Genomic DNA, 11,525 nt, shown 5'->3' on the forward strand with positions numbered 1-11,525 from the left:
AACTTCTATTTATAAAATGAATAAGTTCTGGAGATGTTGTAGGGTAAGAGAGAGGAAAGAATGTCTTATACTCTTTTATCATACTTTATGGTGATATAATTAGTCTAATTTTGATGCAATCCTGATTGATACCAACATAAAAGTAATATCATTTTAACTTCCTTAAAAAGTGTCTTTACTGGTTTTTAAAATTACAAAAGTAACTCACAGTTTTAAAAATTCCAATATACAGTGGTAATATAACAAGGATAAATAAATAAAAGTCATTTTCCCCCCATTCCAGTCCCCTAGACGTAATCACTGTTCATTGTTTAGTGTGAGGTTTCTTCATGGTTTTTCTATGTATGTATACGCAAATAATATGTATACATATGTATGTGTATACAAATATATATATGTGTGTGTATACATTTATATACATACACACATCCCAGGAGATATGTATTTATAAATCTACTTAAAAATTTAAAAATGTAACAAAAAGGAGATGATAAAATATATGCTTTTTCATATATTTCATTTCTCTGAACAATTTGGTATGAACATCTTTCCATATCAGTACATATGTATCTACTTCATTCTTCTTAGGTATAAAATATGGATCTAACATAATTAATCCCCTATATATGGACAATAAGGTTATTTTTATTATTATAAACCATGCTGCACTAAAATACAAGTATCTTTGTACACATTTGTGCTTGTTTCTGGAGTCAGATTTCTAGAAGTTAGATTTCCGGATTAAAGGCTATGGACTTGAATATTTCTGTTATTTATTATCAAATTATCCTTCCAGAGTGGTTGGCTTCCACATGGTTACAAACTCTTGCTGTGAATAGGACCAGACTGCCATATGTGATTGTTTTCAACAGGCTGGGAATGTGGCGCCTCATCGTTCCTTAAGCCTTTGGTCTTACTCAGATAAGGGGAGGATCAGTGACGTGTGGGCAAGGGCAGAGAGGCAGGGCTCATGCAGCAGAACTCTGCTTCTTCTCTACTGTCCTGAGCAATTCTGTTCTGGCCCAAATTTGCAGATCCACTCAGCATATCAAAAACTGCAATTGACCAGACCCACCTATCTTAACAGTTTAACACTAGTTTTATTCAGGCATACTTTTGAGGGGATTTCACCTCCCATTTCCTCCTTTGCAAGAAATAAGTTATCAGTTATTCAGTAATCCATGAGATGAATTCTAATACACATAATTTCCTGCATCTCCTTATATTTCCAGGATTGTTGTCCTGCAGTCATCCTGGTTAGCCAGTTTGTCTTCTTTGTCCATTGACCATCACAGCAACCTGTGTGAAGAGCTTCCTTTGTCCCATCAGCAATGTCAAGTGTTGGCATGTGTTGTCTCTCAGTTTTACTTGCAGACTCGTTCTTGTTCATGTGATGACTTTAATAATTTTTTGTGGTATTACTTCCCCCTCACCCCCTAATTTCTCATAACTGGGTTTGTGGCCCGCCCAGTGAGTCCTGCTCTGAAGTTTCTTTTCTACAAGAGGTGCCTCAGTCTTCTTGTTTAAATTCTTTCCTAGTTCTTTGGATCTCTTCCTGTTTCTGTCACCTGCAGTACCACAGCTAGATCTGCTATCCATCTTTAGGAATCCAACAATAAAAACCAAAGAAACTGGCTAGTTGGACCTTCACTGCTGGGCTCAGGATTTCTACCTCTCTTTCGTAAATATAGATCAAACATGGTAGATAGAAGTAACCATATTCTTTTTGAAGGTGATCTTTGATCTTCAAAATTGCTGTATTTTATCACTGTGTTGAGCCATTGCAGCCCACATATAGTGGGAGGAAATGTTTAAGTTTTAAGCACTTGAAAGGCTTTTCTGCCAGAGTCAGCAGCGACTTGTCAGGCAAACAACTTCTGAGGTGCAGATTTGATCTTGACAACCCTCATACGATAGGGCACAGGCTTTGAAATGAGAAACCAGGAAAGACTTTAGAGAGAAGGTGTCTATTTCATGGCCTTATGGGTCTTTACCTGTCAATAGGTAATTTTTTAAAAAGCCTCCAAACAAAAGAGATAGACATATAGATCTTTCCAAGGGTGGAATCAGAACTGAATCTGTGTTATCAGCCAGGCTAGTCAGACTGGGGAGAGGCCAAGGTTAGTGGCTGGTAGTATGGCTGCTACCTGTGTTAATCATCATAGCCAGGGTGCATGGTATAAGTAAATCACTAACCCTGTGGTTAATGGTCTGACCAATGTCCTTAGATCAATAAGCTTCCCACCCAGTGTGCTATGGATAATGGTATGCAGAGAATGAGTTATAAGAATGCCAAGATGTTGACCTGATAGGACCTGGAGCATCAGGAGCACCTGGGCTGCTCACCTCTGGCTTCAAGTAATTTCTCTCATTTAAATGTATGTTACAAATAACATAATCTTCTCTGTGTTTCCTGAAGTGGAAAGATTGGAAACATTACCATGGCCTTGGTAAACCTGTCCTTGAAGGCTAGTGGTTAATGAAAGTATGGGATTCAGGATGGATAGAAATGCAGCATAAGAAGAAAACATGAAGGAAAATGAGCCCAGAGTAGTTCACTACACTAATGCGACAAGAGTGAGGAGAGAAAGAGGAATGCCATTGGATGGTTGGATGAGAGCAGATACAGTGATTTGTTGTTGTTGTTGTTGTTCTGGCAACAGAGAAAAAGAAAGTCCTTGAATTTTCCTTAAAAAAAAAACCTCCTAGACTCTGAATGGCGTTTGTGTTTGCATCCATTCCACTAGACTGTGGACTTCTTGAGAACAGGATCTGTGTTTTAAGTCTTTTTATCCCAAACACCTAACACAGTGCCTAATAAATAAATATTTGTTGAGACTCCGGGAAGGCTCATGCCAAGGAGTACTTTCCAGAACTTCTGCTGCCAGTGTCCTTGCCCTCACGGTGAGACACAGCCAACCCCCACCTCTGCAGGAGACCCTCCAACACTAGTAGACATTTTACAGGTCCTGCAACACAGGATTGCAGCACTGGAAGGTTCTGATCGTCTCATCCTAACAGAGAAGAGACCAAGGCACAGCAGGGACAGAGGCATGGCACAAGGGACCTTATGAAAATGATGCCCAGTGTTGAGAGGGCAGACAGCAGAAGCAAGAAGAACTACAGTCCTGCAACCTGTGGAACAAAAACCACATTCATAGAAAGATAGACAAGATGAAAAGGCAGAGGGCTATGTACCAGATGAAGGAACAAGATAAAACCCCAGAAAAATAACTAAATGATGTGGAGATAGGCAACCTTACAGAAAAAGAATTCAGAATAATGATAGTGAAGATGATCCAGGACCTCGGAAAAAGAATGGAGGCAAAGATCGAGAAGATGCAAGAAATGTTTAACAAAGACCTAGAAGAATTAAAGAACAAACACCTAGAAGAATTAAAGAACAAACACCTAGAAGAATTAAAGAACAAACACCTAGAAGAATTAAAGAACAAACAAACAGAGATGAATGATACAATAACTGAAATGAAAAATACACTGGAAGGAATCAATAGCAGAATAACTGAGGCAGAAGAACGGATAAGTGACCTAGAAGACAGAATGGTGGAATTCACGGCTGTGGAACTGAATAAGGAAAAAAGAATGAAAAGAAATGAAGACAGCCTAAGAGACCTCTGGGACAATATTAAACACAACAACATTCACATTATAGGGCTCCCAGAAGGAGAAGAGAGAGAGAAAGGACCTGAGAAAATATTTGAAGAGATTATAGTCGAAAACTTCCCTAACATGGGAAAGGAAATAGCCACCCAAGTCCGGGAAGCGCAGAGAGTCCCATACAGGATAAACCCAAGGAGAAACATGCCGAGACACATAGTAATCAAATTGGCAAAAATTAAAGACAAAGAAAAATTATTGAAAGCAGCAAGGGAAAAATGACAAATAACATATAAGGGAACTCCCATAAGGTTAACAGCTGATTTCTCAGCAGAAACTCTACAAGCCAGAAGGGAGTGGCATGATATACTTAAAGTGATGAAAGGGAAAAACCTACAACCAAGATTACTCTACCCAGCAAGGATCTCATTCAGATTCGATGAAGAAATCAAAAGCTTTACAGACAAGCAAAAGCTAAGAGAATTCAGCACCACCAAACCAGCTCTACAACAAATGCTAAAGGAACTTCTCTAAGTGGGAAACACAAGAGAAGAAAAGGACCTACAAAAACAAACCCAAAACCACTAAGAAAATGGTCATAGGAACATACATGTCGATAATTACCTTAAACGTGAATGGATTAAATGCTCCAGCCAAAAGACACAGGCTTGCTGAATGGATACAAAAACAAGACCCATATATATGCTGTCTACAGGAGACCCACTTCAGACCTAGGGACACATACAGACTGAAAGTGAGGGGATGGAAAAAGATATTCCATGCAAATGGAAATCAAAAGAAAGCTGGAGTAGCAATACTCATATCGGATAAAATAGACATTAAAATAAAGAATGTTACAAGAGACAAGGAAGGACACTACATAATGATCAAGGGATCAATCCAAGAAGAAGATATAACAATTGTAAATATATATGCACCCAACATAGGAGCACCTCAATACATAAGGCAACTGCTAACAGCTATAAAAGAGGAAATCAACAGTAACACAATAATAGTGGGGGACTTTAACACCTCACTTACACCAATGGACAGATCATCCAAAATGAAAATAAATAAGAAAACAGAAGCTTTAAATGACACAATAGACCAGATAGACTTAATTGATATTTATAGGACATTCCATCCAAAAACAGCAGATTACACTTTCTTCTCAAGTGCGCATGGAACATTCTCCAGGATAGATCACATCTTGGGTCACAAATCAAGCCTCGGTAAATTTAAGAAAATTGAAATCATATCAAGCATCTTTTCTGACCACAATGCTATGAGATTAGAAATGAATTACAGGGAAAAAAACATAAAAAACACACACACATGGAGGCTAAACAATACATTGCTAAATAATAAAGCGACTGAAGAAATCAAAGAGGAAATCAAAAAATACCTAGAGACAAATGACAATGAAAACACGACGATCCAAAACCTATGCGATGCAGCAAAAGCAGTTCTAAGAGGGAAGTTTATAGCTATACAAGCCTACCTCAAGAAACAAGAAAAATCTCAAATAAACAATCTAACCTTACATCTAAAGGAACTAGAGAAAGAAGAGCAAACAAAACCCAAAGTTAGCAGAAGGAAAGAAATCACAAAGATCAGAGCAGAAATAAATGAAATAGAAACAAAGAAAACAATAGCAAAGATCAATAAAACTAAAAGGTGATTCTTTGAGAAGATAAACAAAATTGATAAACCATTAGCCAGACTCATCAAGAAAAAGAGGGAGAGGACTCAACAATAAAGTTAGAAATGAAAAAGGAGAAGTTACAACAGACACCGCAGAAATAACAAAGCATCCTAAGAGACTACTAGAAGCAACTCTATGCCAATAAAATGGACAACCTGGAAGAAATGGACAAATTCTTAGAAAGGTATAACCTTCCAAGACTGAACCAGGAAGAAACAGAAAATAGTAATAAAAAATAGAAACCAGGAAGAAATAGAAAATATACAGCTTTCTTGTGATTGCAGACCAATCACAAGCAATGAAATTGAAACTGTGATTAAAAATCTTCCAACAAACAAAAGTCCAGGACCAGATGGCTTCACAGGTGAATTTTATCAAACATTTAGAGAAGAGCTAACACCCATCCTTCTCAAACTGTTCCAAAAAATTGCAGAGGAAGGAATACTCCCAAACACATTCTATGAGGCCACCATCACCCTGATACCAAAACCAGACAAAGATACTACAAAAAAAGAAAATTACAGACCAACATCACTGATGAATATAGATGCAAAAATCCTCAACAAAATACTAGCAAACAGAATCAAACAACACATTAAAAAGATCATACACCATGACCAAGTGGGATTTATCCCAGGGATGCAAGGATTCTTCAATATACGCAAATCAATCAATGTGATACACCATATTAACAAGTTGAAGAATAAAAACCATATGATCATCTCAATAGATGCAGAAAAAGCTTTTGACAAAATTCAACACCCGTTTATGATAAAAACTCTCCAGAAAGTGGGCAGAGAGGGAATCTACCTCAACATAATAAAGGCCATATATGACAAACCCACAGCAAACATCATTCTCAATGGTGAGAAACTGAAAGCATTTCCTCTAAGATCAGGAATAAGACAAGGATGTCCACTCTCACCACTGTTATTCAACGTAGTTTTGGAAGTTATAGCCATGGCAATCAGAGAGGAAAAAGTAATAAAAGGAATACAAATTGGAAAAGAAGAAGTAAAACTGTCACTGTTTGCAGATGACATGATACTATACATAGAGAATCCTAAAGATGCCACCAGAAAACTACTAGAGCTGATCAATGAATTTGGTAAAGTTGCAGGATACAAAATTAATGCACAGAAATCTGTTGCATTCCTATACACTAATGATGAAAAATCTGCAAGAGAAATTAAGGAAACACTCCCATTTACCATTGCAACAACAAAAAAATACCTAGGAATAAACCTACCTAGGGAGACAAAAGACCTGTATGCAGAAAACTATAAGACACTGATGAAAGAAATTAAAGATGATACCAGCAGGTGGAGAGATATACCATGTTCTTTGATTGGAAGAATCAATATTTTGAAAATGACTATACTACCCAAAGCAATCTACAGATTCAATGCAATCCAAATCAAATTACCAATGGCATTTTTTACAGAACTAGAACAAAAAATCTTAAAATTTGTATGGAGACACAAAAGACCTCGAATAGCCAAAGCAGTCTTGAGGGAAAAAAACGGAGCTGGAGGAATCAGACTCCCTGACTTCAGACTATACTATAAAGCTACAGTAATCAAGACACTATGATACTGACACAAAACAGAAACATAGATCAATGGAACAAGATAGAAAGCCCAGAGATAAACTCACACACCCATGGTCAACTAATCTATGAAAAAGGAGGCAAGGATATACAATGTAGAAAAGACAGTCTCTTCAATAAGTGGTGCTGGGAAAACTGGACAGCTACATGTAAAAGAATGAAATGAGAACACTCCCTAACACCATACACAAAAATAAACTCAAAGTGGATGAGAGACCTAAATGTAAGACCGGACACTATAGAACTCTTAGAGGAAAACATAGGAAGAACACTCTTTGGCATAAATCACAGCAAGATCTTTTTTGATCCACCTCCTAGAGTAATGGAAATAAAAACAAAAATAAACAAATGGGACCTAATGAAACTTCAAAGCTTTTGCACAGCAAAGGAAACCATAAACAAGACGAAAAGACAACCGTCAAAATGGGAGAAAATATTTGCAAACGAATCAACGGACAAAGGATTAATCTCCAAAATATATAAACAGCTCATGCAGCTTGATATTAAAAAAACAAACAACCCAATCCAAAAATGGGCAGAAGATCTAAATAGACATTTCTCCAAAGAAGACATACAGATGGCCAAGAAGCACATGAAAAGCTGCTCAACATCACTAATTATTAGAGAAATGTAAATCAAAAGTACAATGAAGTATCACCTCACACCAGTTAGAATGGGCATCATCAGAAAATCTACAAACAACAAATGCTGGAGAGGGTGTGGAGAAAGGGAACCCTCTTGCACTGTTGGTGGGAATGTAAATTGATACAGCCACTATGGAGAACAGTATGGAGGTTCCTTAAAAAACTAAAAATAGAATTACCATATGAGCCAGCAGTCCCACTACTGGACCTATACCCAGAGAAAACCATAATTCAAAAAGACCCATGCACCACAATGTTCATTGCAGCACTATTTACAATAGCCAGGTCATGGAAGCAACCTAAATGCCCATCAACAGACGAATGGATAAAGAAGATGTGGTACATATATATAATGGAATATTACTCAGCCATAAAAAGGAATGAAACTGGGTCATTTGTAGAGATGTGGATGGATCTAGGGACTGTCATACAGAGTGAAGTAAGTCAGAAAGTGAAAAACAAATATCGTATATTAACGCATATATGTGGAACCTAGAAAAATGATACAGATGAACCGGTTTGCAGGACGGAAATTGAGACACAGATGTAGAGAACAAAGGTATGGACACCAAGGAGGGAAAGCGGCGGTGGGTGGTGGTGGTGGTGTGCTGAATTGGGAGATTGGGATTGACATGTATACACTGATGTGTATAAAATTGATGACTAATAAGAACCTGCTGTATAAAAAAATAAATTAAATTCAAAAAAAAAATAAATATTTGTCAGAATGACCAGGCACAAATTAATTGTAAAAGAAGAAATTAATTTAGCTCAACAAACATTTTGGAGCCACTTATTATTACATACTAGGCTCTGGGCATTCCGATGGGTTAGAAATCCCATAGTCTTTAAGGAGTTCACTGTTTAGAAGAGGAGACAGACAGATAGTACATTGTTACAGATGGCTTACAGAGACTAAAAAAGAGAAAATTAAACACCAAAAAGGCAATGATCAATTTTATCCTGGGGAGTGGTTAGGAAACCAGAGGTGATGCTTTAATTGGGTTTATTTTTAAAAATTCATTGAAATATAATATATACATAGTATACATGTATATAAATGTACAGCTTAATGAATTTTGGCAAATTGAACACACCATGTAAGCCAGTATCCCAGAAACATCCCTCATTTTCCCTCCTAGCCACTAACCCCTCAAATTAACACCTATTTGACTTCAAACAGCTTAGAGTATTTATGCCTACAACTAGTGCGTTAAGTAACAGGAATCATACATGTGCTCTTTTGTGTGTCTTGTTTCTTTAACTGAATATTATATCTGTGAGATTCATCTGTATTTTGGGGTATAGGTGAGGATCATTCAGTCTCCTTGTTGTATAATATCCCATGATGAATATTAATTATTTATCAATATATTCAACCTTAGTAGATCCTTCAAACAGTTTTCCAAAGTGGTTGTACTAATTTATACTCCCAACAGTAGATGAGAGTTTTGGTTGCTCTACTTCCTTGCAAACACTTGATATTTTTTGTCTTTTCATTTCAGCCATTCCCGTGGCCAATCACGTGGTAGTTTAGCAGATTTTGAAAGATGTACTGTGTTTCATCAGGCAAATTGGCTGGTAGAGGGGGGCCCTGGGGAGGATCAGAAAGGGTGCTCAAAAAAGGAGGACCAGTGGGAGTCCTCAGATGTGAATTCTGTGAGCCTGGTGAGTTGCAGGTAAATCATATACACAAAAAAATATGTCTCCAAAGTATTGTTTGTAGTAAAGTTTGGAGTTAAAGTGGACTTTATATCAATACAATTTGCCATCAGCTGATGAGTCAAGCACAGTTATAAGCTTGCAACCCTGAAAGAAATAAACAAATGGCATCTCAAATCAGACACTCTGTAACATTAGTGGCTTGTGTATAAGTACAGGTTTAAAAAATTATGAAAATAATAATAAAGTGATGCTCCAATAGGTACTCACCTACAGGATGTCTTTGCCTAGGGAAATAAGGAATGCATGTCCTACACAGTACCTCCAGAGTGCTCCTGGCATCTACCACACTGCTTGGTAATGTGGCTGTGTTTTCCAGTTGCCAATCACGTGAATAATTGTTTCTATCATTTTTAGTAACAGAACACCCAGTTTTATTTTGGGGGGAGGTGTTGTCAATATGCCTGGTTAAAGACTATATTTCCCAGTTTCCTTGCAACTAAGTTCTGGCCTAATGAAATTTAAGTGTAAATATTGTATGCCACTGGGGGGTACTATCCTTGCCAGGGAGAAGATATACCCTTCTTTACCCATCCTTTTTCCTTTTGGCTTGCATAGGGATGTGATAACAGGAGCTTGAGCAGCCATTTTGGACCAAAAAGTGGAAGCCACATGCTGAGGATGGTAAAATGAACCCAAATGCCTTACTTGATAAAGCCACCATACCAGCTCTGGACTGCCTACCTCTGGATTTCTTTTGCTATGAGAGAGAAGTAAACCTCCATCTTGTTAAAGCAGTGTTATTTTGTGCCCTCTCTCTCTTTCTCTCTCTCCCCCTTTCTCTCCCTCTCTTTGGTTATATGTAGCCCAGTATAATATTAACTAATAACTGTGTATTAGGAAGAGGAAAGCTCTGCTGGGAAACCAGTGTTTCCAAGTGAAAAAGAAAGGACATGAGCTTTTAAGTAAATGCACTGCCTGTAGTTCTCTATAATACTATAGGTGTGGGGTTTGTGTGGGATCTGATACACTGCAAATAAGCCCTTGTAGAACTGAATTGAATTGTTGCCCAAACCAATATAAAAAGATCATTGTATTAATTTCCTATTGCTGCTGTAACAAATTACCACAAATTTAGTGGCTTAAGACAACTTAATTATCTTACGGGCATAAGTCTAAAATCAGTTTGGGCTAAAATCAAGGAGTTAGCAGGCTTGTGTTTCTTCTGGAAGCTCTAGGGGAGAATGTATATCCTTGTCTTTTTATAGCTTCAAGAAGCTGCCCACATTCTTTGGCTCATGGCCACACATCACTCCAACCTTGGCTTCGATCATCACACAGCAGTCTACCTCCCTTTTATAAAGACCCTTGTGATTATGTTGAGCCCACCTGGATAATCCAGGGTAATCTTCTCATTTCAAGATCCTTAACTTAATCACCTGCTAAGTAACATATTCACAGATTCTAGGGATTAGGACATGCCCATCTTTTGGGGGGCCCTTATTCAGCCTACCATAGTCATGTTATAGCCTCATCTTATCTATAGTGTGAGTTCTTCTCATTTATAGGGGTCAGGTGCTAGGAGGAATGGTGTGATGGAAGGAATATGGTTTGGAGTTAGCACACCAAGAGTCCCAGAGCTGCTTCTAAGTAGCTGTGAAGCCTTGGACAAGTCATTTAAATGCTCTTGGCTCTCATTTTTTAGTGAAATGAGGGTATTGGACTGGATCAGGGAGGCAAATACCTGGTAGGCATACTGTCAACCCTTCCTCCTATACCCATAACAGAGAAAACTACTTGTTCAAGGCCCTTTCTCTTGTGAGCTTGTTCCCAGCCTTCCAAACAGCTACTGCCAGGTGGCCGAAACTGAGAAAAAATCTATTTTCTCTCCCTGAACAAGATCATCTCTAAGGCCTGTGGCCTAAACTGTTAAAACACGTACACAGCTAAAAGTTAACTAGCCTCATCGTGGATCATTGAATGCTCAAAGTCCACTGATTCCCTTTCTTTTCAAAATATTTTCTCCCCCAGATTTTCCCTAGATCAATTAACTTGGCTAATCAGTATTTCTTATCTCCCTACTTTTCCTCTGAAGGGAGCAGTTAGGAACCAAAAGAGAAATAAAGGTTTGAAAGGTCTCCTACCTGTCTTATCAATCAGGTATAATTGAGAGTTGCCCATACAGAAACCCTGCCCTGCCATCACACCTAAGACCCCATGTGCTACCAGGCTGTGCTTTAGCTTGAACTTGTAATTTATAATTACACTTCCACTTACACCTATGCCT

The sequence above is a fragment of the Eubalaena glacialis genome, chromosome 3 (genome assembly GCF_028564815.1).
Source record: "Eubalaena glacialis isolate mEubGla1 chromosome 3, mEubGla1.1.hap2.+ XY, whole genome shotgun sequence".
NCBI lineage: Eukaryota > Metazoa > Chordata > Mammalia > Artiodactyla > Balaenidae > Eubalaena > Eubalaena glacialis.